Consider the following 22,285-nt stretch of genomic DNA (forward strand, 5'->3'; position numbering starts at 1 on the left):
GAGATATGTTACCTCGGTTCTCCCCTAGGCCGACTTTCCACCATCGGGCACTGATCTCCCCTAAGAGAAAGTGTGTCTGGCCAACCACAATGCTGATGCCGATCAGGTCTGCGAACTCTTGGATAGTTGGAGCCATGGGTAGGGTCATGGATCTACCCCCAAATGAAATGCTTATCAAAGTGTATAAGCACAAGGGCATGATGGTGATCTCTCCAACAGGAAGATGGAAAGAATGAGTACTCGGCCACTATTGCTCCATCAGAGCCCCCACCAGTGTCGGGTTAAACTTCTGGGTCTCCACCAAAGCTAACCGGCCCAGACATTTTGCATCAACTATCTACTTTACTCTATGAGGAAGCATCTTATGCCATGACTGAACCATGTTTGGATGGCCATATGAGGCCAGGGTAGATGGTTCCCTCCCCTCATGCTAATGAAAATAAAGAATGCATAAAAAAAACCAATAAAAAGCAAAAATAGCATAAAAAGAAAGACAAAGCAAGAGTAAAAGACAATCAAAATAATGACTAAAATGTAAGGACTTGCCCAGGAACCCCATATGGAGTAGCAGATGTGATTCCAATTGTTATGAAGTGTCTGCCCAAAGTTCCAGTTGGCTAGGCCCTCATCCTTGCAGGAAGGATTGCTGTAACTCTCAAGCTGAACTTCTCCCAAAGTCTTTTTCTTTCTCCTTACAGCCATATTTTTTGAAAATTGCAAGAAGCCCTAGAAAGTTTCCAAAATTGTGAGAAACCCCAGAAAGTTTCCAAAATTTTAAGAAGCCCTAGAAAGTTTCCCAAATTACATAAAAGCCCACAAGAATATCAAATTCTCCAAATAACTCTTCCCTCAAGAACAAGATAAAGATCTTCAAGAACTTTAAGAACAAAGTGAAAAAACTCCAAGAACAAGAAGAAGAACCTGAAGAAAAACCAGAGAGCTCCAGGAACTCAAAACTCACTAAGAAAAGTTAGAATGAAGATGAACAGGGGAGGGGGGACCCATTTTATATAAAACAATCCATTCTTCCAAAAAAAAGAAAATAATGGAAAATAATAATAATAATAAAATTTTTAAAAGATTCCAAATCAAGCATAAGAATTCAAATCAAAGAAAAAAACAAAATTCCAAATCAAAGAACCAAAGATCAAGAATCAAGGAAAAATCAAGAAAAGAAACAATTTCATTGACCCTGCCCCATGTGACCCAATTTTATTGACCCGGCCTCAGGTGGCCCAATTTCATTGACCAGGCCCCAGGTGGCCCAATTACATTGACCGGGCCGTAAGTGGACCAATTGCATTGACCCGGCCCCAGGTGGCCCAATCTCTTTGTATCGGCTCTGAGTGACCCGATCTCGTAAACCAAATTCCCTAAACTAGCACATGCGAAGCCCAGTCAAGGAAAATCCAAGAATAAAATGTTTTTGCTTGTTAAAATATTAGAAGAGCAATGAATTCCTCCCTTGTAACCTTCGGTCCCAGATAGGCCAGATTGGTTTGGAAAACCTAACTTGGAGACCAAATTCCCTAAACTAGCACATGTGAAGCCTAACTAAGGAAAAGTCAAAGACCAAAATACTAACATCTTTTGCATGATTGGAAGAGTAGAGAATTTATTTCCTACATTCGGCAGCCCAGGTAAGTCCTAAAACTCTAAAGTAGTTGAGAGATATTATCTGTTGCATTTTTTAACTCCGTCATCAATAAGCAACATGATGATAGTACATGCTTCAGGTGACAAAATGTGCCCCTGCTACTTGCCTGTGTGCCCCCGTCGCATGGCCTATGCACCCCCATCGCACACTGTCCATGCCCCTGCTGCATGGCCGGGCGCACCTGCCTGCTTGCCGCACGCACCTTGCCTACACCATGTGCATGCTGCCCCACATAGTTCAGCCTGCCCCACGTGCCATTACCTGCACACCGATGCCAACCTCCCCACACACCCTTATACCTAGCTTGTGCCCAACTACACACCATTACCCACACACACTGTGCACAGTGCCCGCACACCCATGCCAAACTCCTTGCACACCCTTATCCCTAGCCTATGCCTAGCTACACACCATTACCCTCACACGCTGTGCACATTGGCTGCACACCCATGCCAATCTCCCTGCACACCCTTATGCCTAGCCTGTGCCTAGCTACACACTATTACCCACACAGACTGTGCACATTACCCGCACACCCATGCCAATCTCCCTGCACACACTATGCACATTGCCCTCACACCCTATGCACATTGCGTGCATACCCCATGCATTTCAACCCAACCTTCTATGTCACCGTCAATGGCCGAGATTAGTGTTCCCCTAACCCGGTGGGTGAAGGGTGAAGTAATTCCTCTTCACCCACTTAAGACCAAAAAACCCTTTCTTTTACTAAGGATTTTCTCTCCAAGAGCCCACATTTTACCCATTGGACAAAAACCTTCCCCCACACATTTTGTTCTAAGGACCTCTTTTACCCAGTGTATGAAAGCCCTAACCCCCCACTTTAGGCAAGAAACCTTCTTTCATCTGTTGGATAAAGATATTCCCTCTTTCCCATTGGCCAGAAAAACCTATAAATACCCCGTCCTTTGGATTTCACACACTAAATCCCCACCTCACTCCCTTGTAGTGAAACTCTCTTCCCCTTCGCCTCTTGATTTTCTTCGAGTCTTCAGAGTGATCTTCATCATGATCGAAAATCTTGTTTGGATCTTTAAAGTGTTCTTCAGCACTTTGAAGATCTTCAATCCAAGTTCTTAGTCCGATCCCATTTTTTGCTAAAATTAGTATGTTTTTCAACCCCCTCCTTTGAGTGTTCTTAAGTTTTACCCAAAGTAGAAACCCCCCTTCTTACGTTCTTCAGGTCTGCGGAGAGATCTTTGTTAAGATCCGAAACTCTATTTGGATCTTCAAAGTGTTCTTCGGGGCTTTGGAGCTCTTCAATCCTTTTTTTAGGTCAATCCGTTTCTTTCCAGAAATAGCAAATCTGAGTAGAAGCCCTGTCTGAGTGCCCCTGGAATCTTTTCAGAAATAGCCATTCCCAGTGGAAGCTCTGTTGAAGTGCCACTCAGTCTAATCCTCCCCTAGTCTATCCCCAGCAGAAGCTCTGCCGGAGTTCCACCTCAGCCTAAGCCCAAAAATAGCCTTCCCTAGCCGAAGCTCTGTCCGAATCCAAACCCGAAAGTAACTGTTTCTAGCCAGAACCCTGTCTGAACACCATCACAATCAACATCTCTCAAGAAAGGAAGTTGGAGGTCAAGACCATCTTCCCCTGAGCCAAGAGAATCCGAAAGATAGTCCAAGCCTTTTCTAATTAGGGGCCCACCCCTCTTGACCCGAAACAAGGGTTAAGTTTAGGTATAATTTCTCAACCAACTTGTCATAATGTAGACTTTATATAAACTTTGTTTTAGTGTATATGGTAGTTTGAATTCAATTAATATATATATATGTGTGATAACTTAGACTTCTTTGAGATTTTAAAATGAACTGTAAGCATTTGGATCACTATAGCTATCGAACACGGGGAGAGCACCCACTTTTTTTTTTCTTTTAATAATGCGAAAGTGAACTGACTAACGATTGTGATCTAATTCTAATTACCGTCCTAAACATATATATCTAAAATAATGACCTAACCATTCATCATCAAAGAATTCAAAGATGCAAGCCACGTAATTAAAATTAAATAAATAAATAACTGAAAATAAATAGCCCACTCAATTGAAAAAAAAAAAATAAATGAAAAAATGATGAAATAAAAATAAAGTAAAAGATAAAAGAAAGGGGATAAAGCTAGAGAGAGACTCACAAGTAGGTTTCTCTACTTAGCCCGAGGGATGCATTATAATATGAGCTTCCCTACTTGATCAGAGAGTCACTCTTACAAGGATTACTCTACTTGGTTTTAGGGAAAGCGAGACAATTAAAATAAAAGCAATAAATTAATGGTTCTATGACTAGGAGGGGCAAAGCCAACACATACACTAGCCATGAACCTTGGGGGAAAGGGATAGCAATAATGTAAAGACTAAAATTAAAATCCTAAATTAAGAAAGAAAGGGTAGTCAGAAGAGGGAATGAGAGGGGGAGAGAAGACTACTGAAGGAGCCTACTTACTTGAACTTCAACCCTTGAACTGAAAACTTGATCGATTTGAGATACTATCAGTACTAAAAATCAGATCTGCAATAAACCAAATTTGAAATTTCTAGTACTAGAGAAAACAAATCTGAAAAAACAAATAAATTGAACTTGAAAGACATGCTTCATAGCTTGTTCTTGTCACCTATCATTAAGCCTAGAACTAGAACTTAAAAATTACAACTTGAATTGCTTAAACAATAAAAATAAAAGACTGAATCAAAAACAAAAGTGCTTGCTTTAATTAAATGAAAAGAACTTACAAAAGTGTTTAAAGCATAAACCTAAAACTAGAGCTAGAGAACGATAAAACTAGAGAAAGAGATAAAGCAACTAAAAAAAAAAATCCTAGAAGAAGAATGAATTGTCCCCCCTCCTCTTACATGAGTTGTATTTATAGCAAATGGAGAGGTAGGGTAACAAATTTCTCTTCCCTAAAAGGGAGAAACCCACAATTGGTAGTAAGATCTTTTGAGACCAAAAGTGCTAAGGTGGAGGAGAGAGAAGAGAGAAATAAACTTGGAGAAATTTCCTATAATTGTTTTTGCTTATTTTCTTTCCTTTTTTTTTTTATTTATTTATTTATCTCTTCTTTTTCTCCCTCCTAGGGATGATTTTCCTTCTTGCTTTGTGTGATATGGACAATCTTTTGGTGATGATGTGGAGGAGAGAGAAGATTTGGACAAGATTTATTTCTCCCCTTTTTTTTTTCTTTCCCTCTTTTTTTTTCTCTTCTTGTGCAGGAAACCCCTCCCACGATTTTCCTTGCTTCTAATTTGATGTAGAAATCCCCTCCACGCCCTTAGTGCTTTAAGTGAGTGAAAAGTAGGAAATCTTCAACAAAATTCTCCAAAAAAAGACAACCATGAGATTCGAACTTGAGACCTCCTAGTGAGCAAGGGAATTTTGCACACCATAGCTTACCAACTATACTAGGTAGTTGTTGTTGGAGAGATATGACACCCGATAATGCTTAAAGTCTTTAAAATACAAAACCTGCCAAAAGAGAGTAAAACCCAAGGTAGCTTCATTCTAAATATATAAAATGCATGTTTTATTACCCTAGATTTCACACATAAATGTGCTCATCAGAATTCTCTCATGCTTAGACTTTGCTAGTCCTCGAGCAAAACAAAAAGAAAAAGAATAAAAACAAAAAACCTAACTCACTTTCGTTGGAATCACGGTTGTACTTAGCATGTGTAACAAGCCTTTAAACCCCTAGGTCACCCCTAGTGGACGAGTTGTGTCTCGTGGGTGTTTGCAGTGAATATACACTCAAAATTCAGAATAAAACTTGAACTTTTATTACCCTTTATCAATTCCAGGGACTAGCATATTTCTTAATTTGGAACTCACTTCGTCTCTTCCAAAATATCCTTATCTTAAGGTAAAACCACTTGTGAAGAAATAGGGAACCAATGACTAAGGTGTTGGAGTGTTTTCTATCAAAACATATTGCCAAGCATTAATGACATTTGCACATTTTTTCTTCTTTTTTTTTTCTCTTAATAAACTCTATTCTACTCCACTACTTTTGGCCTGAATGACATGGTGGAGCAAACACCAGACACCCAAGTTACTATGTAGCTTCACTTTTTGTATATGCCCACAAAGACAGTGATGCTAGAGTTGTTTCAAAAGTTTCCTCCCTAGGTATTTCGATCAAGACACCACGCTTCCTGAGGTGCAATGACCTATCTAGTTCTAAGGGAATCAACTCTTATTCTGCTTTATACCACATTTCACATTTCATTTAAAATTGTGCATTTGTCAACTAATGCCAAATTAAAAAGAATGTCTCAACTCCAAATCAAAAGTACAAGGAACCCACAGACTTACATATGGTCCAACACCATAAAACAGAGGTCTCTTATTTTTCAAAATAAAGTCCCATCTCAAAACACAGGCTTGTTTCTTTCTTCTCAACAGGGTTTTTATACATTCAAAATGGGTACCTTAGTCAAAACTTTTATTTTCCACATTAATGAAGCAACCAAATGGTATGATCATTAGCCAAAAGCCAAAGTAGGACTCAACCTTTAGCAAGCTGAAAAAAAAAAAAAAAAAAAAAAAAAAAAAACAAATAAAACAAAATGGAAAAAGCATAAATTGGTTTCCCTCCCCCACACTTAAGTCATACAATGTCCTCAATGCATGGAAAGAATTAAAAATGAAGACAATACAAGGGAGTCATACCTGATTAAAAGTTAGTCATCAATGTAAAGAGGTTCATGGATCAGGAGATCCATGACCTCTTCACTACCAGTAGTAGGAAACTCGAGGAATGGTTTCAAATGCTGACCATTAATCTTTGAAATTACCCCTGTTTCTACATTCAAAATCTCCACAGGCCCATGGGAATGTACATTATGGACAATAAACGGGCCATCTCATCGGGATCTAAGCTTACCAGGAAAAAGATGCAATCGAGAGTTGTACAATAAGACCTTATCACCAATTGTAAAAGATTTACGCAGAATGTGCTTATCATGGAAAGCTTTGGTCTTTTCCTTGTAAATCCCAGAACTTTCATAGGCTTCATTCCTAGGTTCCTCCAACTCAGATAGTTGGAGCCTACGATGAATTCCCACATCAGACAAATCAAAGTTGAGCTTCTTGATAGCCAAAAAGGCCTTATGCTCCAACTCAACTGGTAAGTGATAAGCTTTTTCATACACCAAATGGTATGGAGACTGACCAAGGTCGGTCTTGAATGCAGTCCGATGGGCCCACAAGGCATCAATGAGCCTAAGGGACCAATCCTTACGGTTGGGATTAAAAGTTTTCTCCAAGATTTATTTGATCTGCCTATTAGACACCTCCACTTGGCCACTAGTTTGGGGTTGATAAGGGGTAGATAACTTATGGGTGATCCCATAGTTTTTCATTAGGGCCTCAAAAGGCCAATTACAAAAATGAGTACCCCTATCACTAATTATTGCACGTGGTATACCAAAGCGGGAAAAAATGTTCTCTTTTAGAAACTGGAGCACCACTTTGTGGTTATTAGTTTTACAAGGTATGGCCTTTATCCATTTCGAAATATAATCAATAGCCAAAAGTATGTACAAATTCCCAAACGAATAAGGGAATGATCCCATAAAATCGATGCCCCATACATCAAAGATCTCAACTACCAAAATAGGGTTGAGGGGCATCATGTTCCTCTTATTGTTATGGCCAAAAGACTGGTAGGCGGGACAAGCCTTGGAAAAATCAAAAACATCTCTAAAAAGAGTGGGCCAATAAAATCCGCATTGGAGAACCTTTGTGGCAGTTTTCTTAGGTCCAAAGTGTCCACCACATGCATGATCATGACAAAAAGAGAGAATAGGAATGTTGCTCATGATCAGGAACACATCGTCGGATAATCTGATCCGGACATATCTTAAACAAATAAGGATCATCCCAGAAAAAGTGCTTAACTTAGGAATGAAAACTATGCTTATCTTGGTAGACCAGTGATCCAGAGTCACACTTGAAACTAAGAAGTTGACAATGTCAGCAAACCATGGTTCACTAGACATTGCAAATAATTGTTCATTTAGAAAGTTCTCGTTGACTGGAGAATCGACAGTTAAGGAATTGGGAAGCCAAGATAAATGGTCTGCAACTAGGTTTTCAACTCATTTTTTATCCCTAATTTATAAATCAAACTCTTGCAAAAGTAAAACCCACCTAATGAGATGGGCTTTGACATCCTTCTTCTGAACTAAGTATTTGAGAGCAAAATGATCAATATACACCACCACATGTGAACCAACTAAGTAAGACCGAAACTTTTCTAATGCAAACACAACCACTAAAAATTCTTTTTCAGTGGTTGTATAATTGAGTTGTGCATCATTTAAGGTCCTACTAGCATAGTAAATGATAGTGGGCAACTTATTAATCCTTTGACCCAAAATCGCTCCTATAGCAAAATCTGAAGCATCACACATCAGTTCAAAAGGTTCAGTCCAAATAGGTGGTTGAACAATGGGTGCATTGGTCAACTCCTTCTTAAGTTGTTTGAAGAATTCTAGGCACTCTTTAGAAAACTCAAAAGTTTGATCTTTGGCAAGTAATGAAGTGAGAGGTCGGGCTAACTGACTAAAGTTCTTAATAAACCTTCTGTAGAAGCCTGCATGCCCTAGAAAAGACCGAACGTCCTTAAACAGATTGAGGAGGTGGTAAATTATCAATTAAATCCACTTTAGCTCTATCTACCTAAATTCCCTCCTTGGATATTACATGGCCTAAAACAATACCAGATTTAACCATGAAATGACATTTCTCCCAATTCAAAATCAAATTCTTAGATATGCACCATTTTAAAACTAGAGAAAGATGATGAAGACATTCAGAATAGGAATTCCCATGAATTGAAAAGTCATCCATAAATACTTCTAAGAATTTTTTGACCATGTCAGAAAAGATACTCATCATGCATTGTTGGAACATAGCAAGGGCATTGCAAAGCCCAAAGGGCATACGCTTGTAAGCAAATGTTCCATATGGGCATGTAAATTATGTTGGTCCTCTAAAGCAATTGGGATCTAGTTATAGTCAGAATATCCATCAAGAAAACAATAGTATTCATGTCCAACTAACCTCTCTAACATCTGGTCAATGAATGGCAATGGGAAGTGGTCCTTCTAGGTTACCAAATTAAGTTTCTTGTAGTCTATACACACTCTCCACCCTGATTGGACACGAGTTGGAATTAGTTCATTATTGGCATTAGGAACTACAGTCACACCAGACTTCTTAGGCACTACGTGAACTGGGCTTACCCATTGGCTGTTAGAAATAGGATAAATTATTTCATAATCCAAGCACTTTAGGATCTCTTTCTTAATGGTGTCCATCATCACTGGGTTAGCTCTTCTTTGGGGTTCCATCGATGGTTTGGAATCCTCCATAAGATGAATATGATGTTGCATAATAGAAGGGCTTATACACTTGATATCAGCCATGGTCCAACCTAGGGCTTCCTTATTATCTTGTAACACTTTAAGTAATTCCTCTTCCTGGCTAGAATTCAAATTTGAAGAAATTATTACAGGAAGAGTCTAGTCAGGCCCTAGGAAAGCATACCTCAAATTAGATGGCAATTTCATAAGATCTAGCTTAGGGGGCTCAACTATGGAAGGTTTGGGAATGGAATTGGAAAGGGGTCCTAAGGGCTCCACAAGTGTGTGAAGACTCAAGACTTCAGAAAAGAAATTTTCACTACCATCATCATACACTCTTGGAATTCTGAATCAAAATCAATATCAAAGTTGGTAACTAAATCATCAAAAAAATCTAGAAATTCCTCAAGCATATTGATCTCTTCTTCCATATGTGGTTGCTTGCCTATCCTAAACATGTTAAACTCAACAGTTTGGTTACCAAAAGATAATCTTACGAAACCATTCCGGCAGTTGATTAATGCATTACTGGTAGCCAAGAATGGTCTTCCTAGAATTATTGGGATCTCATCCTTGGTTGAGAAGGGCTTAGTATCTAACATAATGAAATCAACAAGGAAAATAAATTTCCCCACCTTTAGTAAGACATCCTCAACCATCCCTTTAGGAATCTTAACAGACCTATCTACTAACTGAAGAGTAGTTCCAGTGGCTTTCAATTCTCCCAATACAAGTTGCTTGTACACAAGGTAAGGTAAAAGATTCACACTTGTGCCAAGGTCAAGTAAGGCATGCTCAATGTAGGTGTTGCCTATGACACAAGATATGGTAGGGTTCCCTGGATCCTTATACTTGGCTGCTAGAGGCTAAGTAATTATAGAACTAATGTTACCTGCCAAGAACGCCTTTTTGGGCACACTAGTGATACGTTTGTGAGTACACAAATCTTTCAGTACCTTTGCATAGGTTGGGATCTAGGATATGACATCCAAAAGAGGGATGTTCACTTCTACCTTTTTGAGAACTTCTAAAATTTTATCTATGGAAGCAGTCTTCTTTTTGTGTACCAAGCGATTAGGAAATGGGATAGGATGAACATAAGGACTGTTAGGGATTTGCCATTTTTCAAAAGAATCATTTTTGGTTTCCTCAACCAAATCATCTTTAGTTTTAAAAGAATCTTTAGGTTCATCAGACGAACCTGGAACAAGCGGCACACTTGTGTCCTCAACTGAAGGAGAGTTAACAGGAGTAATAGATGGGGAAGATTTGGGAATGCTCTGTTGGTACTCTCTACCATTCCTAAGGGCATAAACAACATTACATTGGTTAGAGGGCCCTTGTTGGGTCTGACCTTATACTATATTTGTTGGTGTTTGTGAACTAACAGGCTGATGATGCCTAGGGTTAGGCTCTGGTTGAATGGGTAAAGTTTTTTTCTCCCTCTCATGTATAATTGAGACAACTTGAGTGAGTTCTCTTGTAATATTTTAATGGCTTGTCATAAGGAGGGCCATATTTTTTTTTAAGTCACTTATTCTACTTGCCTCTCCAGTATTGGTAAACCCAGGGGATTGCTAATAAGATGATAGAAGAGGGGCCCTAGGAAAACTAGCCTGAGGTCCTACATTTGACCTAGGAAAAGTATTTTGGGAAAAAGATTATTGTGCAAAGGGAGGCCTTTGGGGTCCAGGTTGACCTTGATTATAGAAATTGGAAGGCCCTACTTGGTTGTCCTGATTCCAAGTGAAATTTGGGTGATTTCTCCATCCTGGATTATAGGTGTTACTATATGGATTATTCTGGTATAAGGCATTAACACTATCATTAGAAGTGCCCCCAGAGGTGTTGGGGCATTCTTCTATGACATGTCCAGGGGACTGGCACCTAGCACAAATCTTAACCAAATTGACTGATGATGGCTTTCTAGGAAAAATAGCCTCAATTCGCTTGATTAGGCTATCCAAATGGGCTTCCATGGCTACTATCACATCCACAAAATATCCTTTTCCTCCTATGGTTCTTTCACTCTCTTGGGTTGATTCCCACTCCTGGGTTTTGTCAGCTAAGTCAACTAAGAATTCCTATGTCTTTCCTTCATCTGTAAAGGATGTGAATCCCTCAGGGCACATAGACTCTATCATTTGTTTAGTTGGGTAATCAATACCCTCATAAATTATTTGACATAAATGCCATAAGTCTAGGCCATGGTGAGGGCATTCTTGGAGTAGATCCTTGAATCTCTCTATAAGTTTGGAAAATGACTCATTAGGCTTTTGCCTAAACTGAAGGATATCACTTCTAAGCTTATTGGTCTTGTAAGTTGGGAAAACTTCTTAAGGAAAACAATTGTGAACTGTTACCATGAGGTTATGGAATTTGTGGGTAACCTATACAACCACTTTTTAGCTTAGTCTTTTAATACAAAAGTGATAAACCTAAGCTTAACAACATCATCAGAAAGTTGTTGGATTTTAATTATAACACATACCTCTTCAAATTCCCTTAGAAATAGGTATGCATCCTCAGAGGTCAACCCATGGAAGTGGGGCAACATAGTTAAGTATTGAGATTTGAGTTCAAAATTATTGCCCTAGGCTTGTGGTAGAACTATACAGGAAGGTTGAGCTGTTCTAGCAAGGTAAAACCTATCTTTTAGAGATTTAGGTGAAGGATTTTGATATTGGTCTCCCATATTGAAAGGTTTTAAAGAAAGCAAATGTATAAAGTCACTACTTGTTAGATCTCTTCTTTCTAACCGATTCTTAGTATTATGTACCCACCTAACACTCATGCAACAAAAAACTCCCCACAACTAGAGTAAGACAAGTATAAAAGAATGGATAGCAAAACTTTTTTTTTTTTATTTTTTTTTTTAGCCTTTTGGGAGCTTACCGACAGGGATTTGGGGTTGCTCAGGTCAATTCCTGAGGTACTGCTACATGGCAAAATCTGTCTTTATCATACTGTGAAGCATAATGATCTCTACTAATACAACTATTATTGCAAGTTGTTCTTCTCAGGAATTCAATAAGAGAAATGAAAAAACAAAACAAAGCAAACAAAGCACTTCGATTTACCAAAAGAAAGCAAAAAATAATATGGAACTGTCTCCCCGGCAACAGTGCCAAAAACTTGTTTGAGATTTTAAAATATAACCGCAAGCGTACGGATCAGTGTAGCTACGAGTCGAACATAGGGAAAGCAGCTACTTTATTTTTTTTACTTCTTTTAATAATGCAAAAGTGATCCGATTAATACTTGTGATCTAATTCTAATTACCATTATAAACATATGTATCTAAAATAACGTCATAACCATTCGTCATCTAATAATTTAAATATGCAAGCCAGACAATTAAAATTAAATAAATAAATAACTGAAAATAAACACCCCACGCAATTAAAAAGCAATGAAGGAAAAAAAAATACTGAAATAAAAATAAAGTAAAAGAGAGGGGACAAAACTAGAGAGAGACTCACAAGTAGGTTTCTCTACTTAGCCCGAGAGATGCATCATAATATGAGCTTTCCTACTTGACCAGAGAGTCACTCTTACAAGGGTTACTCTACTTGGTTTTAGAAAAATAGAGACAATTAAAATAAAAATAATAAAATGATGGTTCTATGGCTAAGAGAGGTAAAACCAACACATACACCAGCCATAAACCTTGGGGGAAAGGGATAGCAATAATGTAACGACTGAAATTAAAATCCTAAATTAAGAAAGAAATGATAGCCAGAAGAGGGAATGAGAGGGGGGAGAGAAGACTACTGAATGAGCCTACTTACTTGAACTTTAACCCTTGAACTGAAAACTTGATTGATTTGAGATACTACCAGATCTGGAATAAACCAAATCTGAAATTTTTAGTACTAGAGAAAACAAATCTGAAGAAAAAAATTGAACTTGAAAGACATGCTTCATAGCTTGTTCTTGTCACATAGAATTAAGCTTAGAACTAGAACTTGAAAATTACAACTTCAATTGTTTAAACAATAAAAATAAAATACTGAATAAAAAACCAAAGTGCTTGCATTAATTGAATAAAAAGAACTTACAAAGTGTTTAGATTATAAACCTAGAACTAGAGCTAAAGAAAGAGAAAACTAGAGAAAGAGACAGAGTAACTAAGAAAAAACCCTAGAAGAAGAATAAAGTGCCTCCTCCCCTTGTATTAATTCCATTATATAGAGAATGGGGGGAGGGAAGCTAACGATTTTAGTTTCTAAAAAAAAAAAAATTTTATCTTGTTGATGAGGTGGAGGAGAGAAAAGATAGAGAATCGTAGGAAGTAGGGAATCTCTAATGATTTTGCTTTCTTTTTTCTTTTTTTTTTTCTTTTCTCTCTCTTCTTCAAACGTGGGATAGTAAGCAAGGGATTTTGCATCACTAACTACAATAGGTAGTTGTTGTTACCAAAAATGAATCTTCAATCACTTAAGGATGTGATCCATCGATCCTTGTTGGTATTTAGAATATTCCTTATACTCTTGGGACAACTGTAGATGGGTTAGTTCTGCATTTCGGTTCAGTTCTGATCCATTATTCTTTTTTCGGCCTGAAAAGAATAATCACTTGTACAGTTAACAAAACGAATGTGTACTTACAATTGAACACGTTCATCTTGCTCAGAATTTCGTCCTCTTCGCAACCATGAAAAGAAATAAGACCTCTTTAAGTGTAAAATTAGAGATATAGCGTCTGATAGTCCTTAAAGCTTTGAAAATATAAAACCTGCAAAAAGAGAGTAAAACCCAAGGTAGCTCCATTCTGAATATGTAAAATCCATGTTTTACTACATTAGATTTCACACATGAATGTGCTCATCAATTCTCTTCCATAATTTTTTAATCTCCATACTTAAAAGTCCTTACCATTGCAGTTGGACTTTGTATGTTTTAGTTTTCTAAAGTTGATGCCTATAGTAAGTATATATCGATGTACTAGATACACATGTTCATTTGTGAATGGAAGATATTCTCAATATGAAATTCACTTCCCAAACAGTATGAAATCTTGAGCGAATTACATGACTAAAATTAATTTGAGGAAATTTCGAGCTCAGGGGAAATGTTATAAATTGTTTACAAATCTATTTAAATAATTAAATTTGAAAAATATTTTTACAAATGTTTATGTCCAATCTATGGTCAATATTTTCTAAATAAGTTGTTCTGACCGATTAAGGTTTTTGACGGAGATTCTATTCATGCTCATAGATTCATTATACGATATTATTTAGTGGAGGAATTTAAATATAATTGTTTTGATCAATTAAATGGGTTTTAAGTTTTATCTTTCCCAAGCTATCGTAATAAGTAAATGTTCAATTATTTGGATAAAATTGTATACTTAAATAAATAATTGTATTTACTAAAGTGTGTAGACTCAAATCAGACAACCTTCGTAGGATCACTCAATAGAATCCCACCACTTTGCTTGTAACATAGATATTAGTTATTGCTTTGAGAGAAAGAGAGAAAGAGAGAGAGAGAGAGAGAGAGAGAGAGAGAGATTCTTTTTTTTTTTTACCATCCTATAGAACTGCCCAAGGGGACTTTACTCACACACACAAGAGGGTAGGGGTGTCAACTAGTTGAGAGGGGCCGATCTCGATCGAGCTTAATCGGGTTTGACCACTTGAAAGCCTTTCACCGTAAACACCCATTTAAGTAAACGGGTCTAGCTTTGGGGGGCATGTTATGGTTTATAATCGGGTCGGTCGGTCGGTGTCGGGCTTTAATCGGGTTTCCTTAAATGGGTATTAATCGGGCCTTAACCGTGCTACAGACTTTTTTAAGTCTAAACGGGCTCTAATCAGGCTTTAAACATGCCTACCCTAAAATTCTTTTCCTAAGTTAGTTGAATGCCCAGAAATATGTGAGACAAATCTTTAATAAAAAAAGAGAAATGATATGAGAGTATGATTGTTCTTACAGAGAAAAAGAAGAGATTATGACCTTTATAACTTACAAAATAAAGCTTAATAAATCAATTCCTATTAAAAAGCAAAGGGTGAGAAAGCTTAATTCGTTTTTTATTAGTAGTGGCAAAATAGAAATTTTATGTAGTATTAAAGGGGGTCGAGTTGGGTCAAGCTTCAACGAGTCGGTCAAGCTGAGCATATATACATTTCGGTTCAGTCGGACACCCGACGGGCTTGCTACTTGCACCGTAAACATCCGTTTAATAATAGGACCGTAAACATGTCGGGCTTAATCGGGCCTATCGGTCCTATCGGTGAGGGCTCAGAATTGACACCCCTACAAGAGGGGGGATGATAGGAAAAGGGGGGAAGGGAATGCGTGTGACAGGAGTTAATCCCTAGACCATAAACCTGGTGCCTGCTCTACCAGCACAAGCTGCAACTAGTGCGCTATGCATTGGATTCATGAGAGAGAGCTAAAATCAATGGAGTGCTCACTCTGTTATTATCTACTTCTTCTATTGAGTATCAATCAAGGATTCGAACCCTAGAAGAGAGTAGAAGGATCGTTTTGCTATCATTCTAATCGTGCAATTGTTGCTAGAGCAATACTCTTCTTTTGTGCATCTCAAGTTCAAGTATTGTATTCCTTTTGAGATATCACCTTCTGGTGCAAATTACAGTTGGAACCTTAAACCCTATTTGCTTATGTTCGATTGAATACTCTAATGTCTACATGGAATAGTTTGTGGTTGAAAATATGTCGACGGACATCATTGCCATCCAGATATTCTACACTTATCCTCTTTTTTTTTTCTATCCTTGGATTGTAAGTTCTCATATATTCCTACGGAAGCTAATGCTTAGCCAGATTTCTTTGCCTGCAAAGCCGTGTCTATTCCATGTATAATAGTCTCCCCACATTATATTCAGTGATTGAAGGAGCATTGTAACCCTTGACCAATGTATTCCACACGAGTTTATGAATGCATAAATATTTATATATATATAAAAGAAAAAAAGACACCATTGCCATCAACAAAAGCAATATTAAAAAAAAAAGATGAAATTTATAAGATGCAGTTGTAGGCACAAGAATAAATTTGACCAACACGAAGAGATATTTAAATCATGACATAAAGATGTTTACTTTCAAGTTGATTTTTACGTCCCTTTTTATGCTAGACTCACATCGGCCACATAGGGACCCAAAAGGGATAGATAGGGGACTCAAGAGAGGCTAGTAACCGGTTCCACTGGGCTACATTAATTACTAAACTACTACTATTACTAATATTCAAGAAGGTAGGTGGTAAGATGGTTCAACCAGTGACCTTCCACTAAGCTAGAAACTTATCAAGTTATCCCCAACCCAAAATTTTCTGATTTTTAATACATAGGTAAACATAAGTGGTGAAATTTATAGCTAACTTGATCTTTGCCAATGACATAACAAGAAGCAAACTGCATCATTAAAGAAGGGATTGGAACCATTCGAATCCCTCAATGTGCCACTATTTTCACTTCTCTTGCTCTAGAGTTTAATGCTACATCCGTATCCACATTTGAGAAGTCCAGTGTTATTCTATTACTTTAAATGGTTTCCTACTAAAAGCATTGTGCTACCCCATGCCATGGAATTAGTAAAACAAAAGGCAAAAACCTAATAAGATTGTGTCATATGGTGAATCAATAATTGTGAAATAATTTTTATTTTTGCATGCCTTTATTTTTGTTATGAAAAAATATCATGTACACCATCAATTGCCTATTGTAGTTGGATTTAGAATTGTTTGTAAAGCAGTCTTCTTATAGGCATGTCTAGAGTTTGAGTGTCCCCTTCTTTCTCCTGCGGGCCCCCCCCCACCATTTTCTTGAGTTGGGATGCCATCTGGCAGCCTTTGAACTATTGTCCTAATTGGTCTATGGACCCTTGATAGGAATTGATTAAAAAAAAATCTATTTTATGAAATTTTTATCTTTTATTAACTTTTTTCCCCCTTCATCTTCAACATTATTTTTTCAAATTAATCTTTCATATAAAAAAAAAAAAAACTCTCTTTCATGACCCCTTCTCACACTCTGACTTTTTCATTATATCTTTGCACCAACTTTGATGCTAGTGCAAAATGACAATTCTAAAGTGGGAATTGTGCTGGATGCAGCATAACATGCAACTATTGCACCACCACCTTCCCCATACAGTATAAATTTGAAGTTACCGAGAAAAAAAAAAATAGAAATATAGGCATAAGAAGGCTTTGAATAAACTCAATTTACAATTAATGATCATTACAAATGGTGCCCATTCAATTGGTTTTGTCATCATCAAATTGAAACAGCCGGTCCAAGAGGCACCTATCTACTTGAATTTTGATTTGTACGAGATTGGATTTCTGTCTTTTCTCATTCTTTATTTTATATTTAGTAATTATGATTGACATTTTGTAATCATCGATCTCATTTTCTATTTTATATGGCATTATGATAATATGTGTTACATCATTACCAAAACCATAGTCCTAAGATAAACTCTCTTCCATTTTAAAATGTTAATACTCCTTACTAGTTGTTCAACTGCAACATGCCTTTAATCCAAAGAATCTCTTTTATTTATTTATTTTTTTCAGTGAAAAATATCAATAACTTTTGCTAATAAAGTATAAAACTAGGAACCCAAGATGGGCCTTCTTATCCTTAAGATTACAATGTGATATGAATCAGATGCTTTATTTAGGCCATTCACCATGGCTTAATCATAAACCATGCTTTGGGCTGCTTATAATAATCAAATGCTTAATCAAATGACCCTAAATTTTAGGCTGCGTGGTCTTATTTTAAAATAAATTAATATCATGGAATAGTCAAAAAGTAGGAACACATTAATAACATATTTAGAACATGTAAAAATAATATTATCTAGTCGCATAGCCTTTATGCTAGTATAGAGGTCAATGAGGTGATCCACATGGGCATCAATATGACTAGGTTTTTTCTTTTTTTTATATATATTTCAGAAGGGTGAGGGCATCATTTTGCTTTCTCTGTGTCCGCACGACTAGAGAGCATCCTTTTGCCTTTAGGAACATTAATGGCAATTATTTAATGGTTTTGGCCACCAAATTATTTTTATCAACTACACAAATGATATTCCTACTCTTCCAAAACAGAAAAAACCTAAGAGAAAAATCAATAAATAAAAGAATAAGAATATAAAATTAAGAAAGAAGAGCACCCTTAAAAATATATATAAAAAGATTGCCTCATCACCCTCTTGGTTTCTTCTTCTTTGACATAGAATGATTCATCTTTTAGAATAGAAGACTCACATTTTGATTTGGGTTTCTCCTTACCGGATTGCCTCATCACCTTCTTGGCTTATTCTTCCTTAACATATGATGATTCATCTTTTATAATAGAACACTCCCATTTTGATTTGAATTTCTCCTTGCTTTTTTATTTTTTATTTTGAGGGGGTAGGGGGAGAGGTAAGTTACAGATGTCCTTTCAAGCATCTATAAAGGTGGAGGAATTTCTACTTCTCCCTCGATATTTTGATACATGATTAGATGAATTTAACCATCTTGGCTGTGTATTACCTAACCGATCAAGGGAAAAATTAAAGGGGGAGTTGAGTACAAACGAAAATAGGATCAAATATGATGTCAGATTATCAAAGTAAAAATTTATTTTATTATGAATGATTGTAACCTGTAATTAATCTTTTAATAACAAATATATGAGAAGGTAAATAGCTCTAATAAGAAGTGTTTTTTCGAATATACCAGTTTGCCATATGTATTGTATTATACCTGGATAAACACAATCAATTTTATATATAACAACAGATAAAACCCAAAATTACGATTCTTCCTTAAATAATAATAATAATAATAATAATAATAATAATAATAATAATAATAATAATAATAATAATAATAATAATAATAATAAAATAAAATAAATAAATAAATAGAAACCATGTGGATCCTAGGGAGGAGGCCCCGCGCCCCTCACCCCCTGAGCGGTCTAGACATCTTGCTATAAACAGATTCCCATTCACCGTGGGAACAAGGAAACTCGGTCCTAAAGAATAATCTAAAACCTATAACAAGTTAATGATTTGATCTTTATAGAGTTAAGGTTGGAATAGGATGTAAACACACCATAAACAAAGTCTAGTGTCAGTACTAATGTCACACCCTGAAAAAGATTTTTTTTTTTGCTAAACACCCTCAACCGTAAAGTTGTTCCACTGTGATCTAGTGGTCGTGGGTTTGAGTTGGAAAACAGTTTCTTTGTGAAGTGGGGATAAGACTGTACATTATGAGCACTCCCAAACCCTGCAGTAACCAGAGCCTCGTACATTGGATATGCCCTTTAACAAAAACATCAAAATAATATTTTATTTTGAAGAATCAGATGGTGTATATTCTAATTAATCATACAGCAATAAATATTTAACCAAGCATCACTCTCTTGAAAATGAAAGAATTTTTTTCCCATGCCAACTTGTGCTGAACTTATTTTAACCCGGAGTATCATCCATATGAATGGTTTATATCGAGGTATACTATAAAACTGATTTTAGAAAAATTATATTCAATATTATACATTAAAATAATGCAGCCCAAGTTGGGAAGTATAAACCTGATTTCATGTAATCCATATAGATAACGAAATTTTAATACTTTTTAAATATTTAAATGTATGTAATTTTACAAATCCACGTTATGGGTTATTTAAAATTTAGAAAGTTCAAATTTTAAATGTATTTATGTTTGCTTTTGTGTATTTATATATTATGTCATGAAATTTTTAGTAGTAGTTTTAACTCAAAGATTAATTAAAAAAATGATTATAGTGACCCTACAACTGCATGGTCATGCCAAGGTTAAATGAAAACTATTCAACTTTCACATAAAGTAGTGAAGAGCATTAAACACCTCGTGTAAATGAACTTCTATATCTTGTTTTTCAAAACAAGGTTTTGTTAATCTCTTAAGTGTTTTTTAATCTCTTTAGTGGGCTTCTATATCTTGTTTTGTGAATCTCTTAAGTGGGCTTCTATAGTAGGATGCCCAAATGAGCCTAGATCTAGGCAAGTGTTCTTTCTTAGTTTTTCATATTATGCTATATATTTCAATAGGCTCCTCCTTTGACTCAAGGATTGAAAATACACCACCAATTGGTATTGGTGGTTTCGTTGGATAACTCCACACTGATCTGTGACTTGGAACTTCATGCTCATCATAGTACTCCTATCATGGTTCAAGTTTAGGTATCGTATCGGTTGTATCGTCCATATTGTATCAGTATTGATTGAGATTGATCTTCGATTCTTGATTGATCTAGATTGATTATCTGTATCGTTTCATGGGTAAAATAGTAAAAAAAAAAAGTATTTTTTTGAAAAGCAAGAGACAAAAGTGATCAATACCCACCAATCTTCTCTAATATCAATCAAGATGAATCGATATCAACTAAGACTGATACCAGTACCAATACCGAGAACTAAATCCATGACTCCAATAGTTAAGTACATAGCAAGCTATGAGCGACTATGAGCAACTAGAGTTATAAAGCAGTTTGGCCCCAAGATACTCTTAATAATTAACATATTTTGTTTTCTTATGGATGTAAATACATTTTAGGGAGGGTCTAATTTTTGACCCATCAATAAGTAAGTCATTGGAATCAATTAAATGTATAAATTAAATTAATAAATAAATTATTTTTTAAAGACCGAATTTCTTTTCACCCACCACAGTAAATACCTTGAGAAGGGCATCAGGAATAATGGGAAGGATATTTTCGACCCTATACCATAGGGAAGCAAGTATTAAAGACCCTAGGATGATGGACAAACCCTCCTCCATAGGTGGCCAAAAAACTTTCGTGTTTTTTGTAGTGAGTGAAGTTATATCTAGTCAGTCCAAGTAGAAAAACTTATTTGGCTGGCCTAAAAATGTTTTACTGCAGACCGCATATCAGCTGAAGGCTCTTATTAGTCGTTACTGCTTTACTATTTCTTGTAAATCCACGTCTAGGATACAAAACTGGCTTAGCCCCAGCCCATCTAAGCCCATCTCATTCTACACACAACACACTACGACGAAGTGTCATCTTCTGTCTCGGACCATAGAGACCAAAGATTCTTGACAAGAGTTGTCAAACCCAAAGTAGACTGTCTCAACTCTCAAGGCTCCACTTGTGTCAATTAGGAAATTTCCAGGAAATTCAGATTTTGTTTTGTATGTCCTGCTCTTTATCTTCGTCTTTTTTTTTTTTTTTTAAATACTTTTCCTGATTTTACAATGATCGATATTTTGGGTATGGTAATACCACTGACTAGTATGCCAATGAAAATAAATTGGAAGCTGTTTTCAAAAAATTTGGTATTACAATTTAGTAAAATAATTTCAAATTTATTTGGCTATATAATTATCATTTATTTTTAAGATAAATCTTGTAAAATATTTTTGTTTCTATCAGTTGCTAAAGGAAAACTGTTAAGAATTAAAAAAAAAAAAAGGAGGGGGGGTGTTCTGCCACTAGTGGAAGAGGGTTTAGCCACCATCCTACGGTGTTAATCACTCCTCCCTGAAAAAGAGAAAAAAAAAAGCTTCTTTCATTGTTCCTGATATCTATCTCCAGACCCTAACACCTATTGGGGAAAAAATTCTTCTTTTCCGTAGGTGAAGGAAAACTCTGTCCAAAAATAAAAGATTCACATCTTTATAGACATGGGTTAATATGCTTCTTTGGTTTGATAGACAATTATGCCCATTTACAAAAATAATAATGATAAATTCTGAATAAACCCCTTTAACAACTTCAAATACCTTCCAAACCCCCCCTTCCAAGATGCTCCTAACCTCCCATTGGTATTTTTTATATATGAACACTACTATAAAAGGACCTTGGAGTTGACTATCTTGGAGGACCCAAAGTTGGATCCTCTATACGTACACTCACCTAAACGTGTATATGAGTATCTAACACTTGTCCCAGAGATATAAACGGAAGCAAAAGGGATAGGTGTTGAATCCTCACATATGTATCCAAAAGATTCAATCTCTAGGGCCCTTCCAATTACATTGCATTACATGGTTTTTTTTTTTTTTAATGCCTTCTTTTACATGAGGCCCAATCCATTTGAGGGGTCTTCTAGATGGCTGACTTACAATTAATTTAACCTTTAATTGACAAAATCCCTAAAATTAACCCTAATAATTAGAACAATTGACCAAAGCTTAGAAATAAACGTTTAACATGACACTAGACTTTCTAGATGTGAATAAAAGAAAACTAGGG

At 36.3% G+C, this 22,285-nt stretch overlaps 1 non-coding gene across 1 annotated transcript; it reads left to right on the top strand.

Annotated features, from left to right (window-relative positions):
• Positions 1-11,241: 11,241 nt before the first annotated feature.
• Positions 11,242-11,348, top strand: LOC122071295. The gene has a single exon (XR_006138132.1). It is a non-coding gene; the product is annotated as a small nucleolar RNA R71 (small nucleolar RNA).
• Positions 11,349-22,285: the final 10,937 nt, after the last annotated feature.

This window comes from Macadamia integrifolia, unplaced genomic scaffold (assembly GCF_013358625.1).
Source record: "Macadamia integrifolia cultivar HAES 741 unplaced genomic scaffold, SCU_Mint_v3 scaffold_19A, whole genome shotgun sequence".
NCBI lineage: Eukaryota > Viridiplantae > Streptophyta > Magnoliopsida > Proteales > Proteaceae > Macadamia > Macadamia integrifolia.